Genomic DNA, 3788 nt, shown 5'->3' on the forward strand with positions numbered 1-3788 from the left:
AATCCAAGCTTTGAAGCTCCATCAATGTCGTTGCAACCTGGTTCATCTCAAATCCAGAACATTCTCTTTTGATTTGGAAAACGCGACGTTCGATTCACATTGCTATGGTGTTTCAAGAAAGGCGCAAGAACGTCATAGGTCACGCTACATAGATGAATGGAGAAGGAGACAAAAGAAAACTTATTGAGTTGGAATTCCGGCATGGAGATTCTTCGTCGCTGACGCAAAATACTATGAGTTTCATGCTCTTCAGGTATGTCATTCTTCATGCTTGCTACATATCTTCTTTCTTCCACTCCCTTTTATATGTTCTGTATGGTTTACTCGATGACTTTTAGGAAGACGGTGACGAATGAAATTGAATGTATGCGAGCTTGAAGAGGAAGAGGCATGTTTAGCTCTGTTTGTTTAAAGTTTCAAACCTTAAAAGTCTAACAGCAATGAAGGTTTTAGAGCTCTGTTATGGGTGAGGATTTCAGTGATTGAAAAAGATTGAAGATTGAGTTTTATGAAGTGTGATTGAGATGCAGATTGGAAAAGGGGTCAAACTTGAGAGAATGAAGATTGGGATCTGAGAAGAAACAAAATTGATTCCAAGCTCAATGATGCAGTGATGCTTTTATATCAATCTCCATTTTGTTATACTTTGTCTTTCTATTATTACCTTCTTACCAAATTATGTTATAGCTTGTGAAACAGTTAGGAAACGATTAGGGTGGTTACAAGGTTAGTTATGAAAGTTGTGAGTTGTTGTATGCACTGCTAACTGTTTGCTTCAGTTAGGCTTAAGATGTTAATGGATGATTGCATTAGTTAGTTGGAATGTTAAATGAAATGAAAATTGAAAAGAAATGTGAAATAGAGTTATGTATCATTTGAATTTATCTAACTGAACTGTTATGTGATTACCACTTAATTGTTATGTTAGAATTCTTGTAGGTGAAATATGCTGGTGCGTTTCAAGACAAATGATTGAGTTTGATTCATGAGTCAGAATAGTTGGAATGGGTCTCTTCCATCCTTGATAATTGGGAAGGTGATAACTCCACCAATGCACTAATCTTCCAGGTAAGACAGTCAGATCCACAACAAACATGGTTTTGAGATGTGTTGAAATTAAAACTTACACTTTACTGGTGTTCCCTTTTCATCTGATTTGCAGTATTGCTGAACCAAGTGGACAAAATCTTCCCAAGTGGACAAAACTTCCAGATGCTGGCAAGGTTGGAGGAAGACGAAGGAAAAATAATCACAATTCCATGTGTTTTCATGGTTGCAGTATTGCAATTTTTAGTTTCCGCAGAGACAAATTCATTCTGAGTTTTACTTCATATGGGGTTTACGTCCACTTTGTCCTTGGAGCTGATTTTCAAAACACACTTGTTGAAGGCTCCTAAAAGGTTGATGCTGCTGGAATTAGGGCAGCTTGTATGGTAACATTTCGGGTGATTTAGAATTGGTTTGTATTGATTATGTTCTCCCGGTCAAATTTCATACAGGATACCAACTGGTGTAGCAATAATGCATTTGACTTGTCTTTTGTTTTCTTGATTTCGGATGATCTAAATGGTGAACTTAACGTGTCGTGGTGGATTATTTAGCAGATTGGTTGAAGAGATGCAACTTGCACTTGGATTGCATTGAAATATGCCATGGGAAAATATTAATTGGAAGGAAATGGGGATGTATTGGATTGGAAGGGATCTTGGCCATGAATTGGTAGCTTAGGCATTAGAACTAGGTCATATGTTAGGTAGTACTTGCTTGTTTTTTGAATCTTCTCATTTGTAATGTGTGTAGCAGTAAATTCATGACCACCAGGCTATGGGTAAGCTAGACGTCAATAAAACCAAAGTCTCCACCGCGCTTTTATTGTTTCCAAGGGAAAAGGCAAAAGTACGAACAAAATCCAAAAGATAAGAAGTTTTCAAATCAAAACTAATAAAATGCCAGAGATTACAGGTAAGGGGGTTGGTTACACAGAGGGAAGGTGTTAGCACTTAAAGTGTCCTAGGTACTCCTTGGGAGTCCTTTCTTGTGTGCATATGTGTTTTTGTACAAAATATGTTTGCAATAAATAGAATGGAGGGATGAGAAAAGAATTCATTAATTATATTTTTGTGTTTGACAAGACCTTCAAACTTGTGCCTACGTACCAACATAAAATGAGGGATCAAAACCTCGTAGTTCGTGGTAACAATTTCAAAGTGGATGCATTGCTTTTAACAAAAGTTTAAGTTTAACAAAGGCACAAAAGGCCTTGTAGATGTTTTTGATTGGCTGCATTTTGTGTTAAAACACTAACTGTACTCTGATGTCTTGACTGATGTCATGACATGCTTGAGTAGTATGCTGCAGGATTAACTAATACAGGATTGACTGAATGTCAAACTGAATGTTATGACATTCATCCCTGACAGCAGATACTGAATTATAGGCCAGTTAGTTTTTCTGGTATAGTTCAGTATTTATCACAGGCTGTTGTTTCAGGAAACCAACAGCTGAGCTAGAATTAAAGATGTTTAGCATATGGCATATGTTCTGGACGTCAAACTGAATGTTGTGACATTCATTCCTAACAGCATATGCTAAAGTGTAGGCTAGTTAGTTTTTCTGTTTCAGTATTTATCTCAGGCTATTTTTCAGGAATCTAACAGTTGAGCTAAAATCCAGGAAACTAACAACTGAGCTACAATTAAGAGGCCTAGCATATAGCCTATTTGTTAGCACCCTAATATGTGGAAATTAGGTTAACTTGCTTAATCTTAATTTTAGGAAATTCAAGTACTAGGCCCAAGTGTTGCATTATAAAAGGATGGCAATCCTACTTTCAGCAACTCAGGGGTTTGAAGCGTGAAGAATTTATCATACCATCATATTTCACTGATGTATTTTATTTGTGTCTTGTATTAGATTTTACTTGTGAGCCAAGCAATTATCACCTAGATGATTGCATTGGACTAGGGTGTTCATTGAGTTGTAATTGTTGTGTCACTCTAAGCTTTTAAGCGTGAGTGCTATGTTTCTTGATTAAAGTTGTTAAGCACAATCAAGAGTTGTTTGAAGTATAACTTCGCCATTGACTTTAAACTAATTAAAGGTTGTAATCACTGTGGTGATTGAGGGGGAGTGAGTAGGAACTCTGGTCTTAGTTTAGATTGAAATTGCATTGGGTAGGTCTTAAGTGATAGGATTAAACAGTCGGTTTAAAGTCCTGAATTAATACTACTTATAGTGGATTTCCTTCCTGGCTTGGTAGCCCCCAGACGTAGGTGTGTTTGTCACCGAACTGGGTAAATAATTGTTTGTGTCTTTTACTGCATTTTCCATTTACCTTCGGCATACATTTCCTGTCTGTGCAGAATTGGATGTCATAACATCCAGTGTGACATCGATAGTCTGTTACTAGAATTTCAATTGGCATCAGAGCAGGCACCCTGCCTGTTAATTTCTGGGTGAGATCTAGGGACGTTACTTTCTAGTACCATGGACAAGGATGTAGGTTTCTCAAATAGACCACCCATGCTGGATGGTTCTAACTATGATGACTGGAAACCTCGTATGATAGCCTTCTTGAGGTCTCTGGATAGCAAGGTCTGGAGAGCTATCAACAAAGGATGGGAACATCCATTGAAGACAGGTAAAGATGGAATCATTATGCAAATACCTGAATAAGGCTGGGACATAGAGCAAGAGGCATTATCCCTTGGAAACTCTAAGGCCTTGAATGCACTGTTCAATGGGATAAATAAGAACATCTTCAGACTGGTGCATCACTGTGAACTGGC

Source organism: Lathyrus oleraceus, chromosome 5 (genome assembly GCF_024323335.1).
Source record: "Lathyrus oleraceus cultivar Zhongwan6 chromosome 5, CAAS_Psat_ZW6_1.0, whole genome shotgun sequence".
Lineage (NCBI taxonomy): Eukaryota > Viridiplantae > Streptophyta > Magnoliopsida > Fabales > Fabaceae > Lathyrus > Lathyrus oleraceus.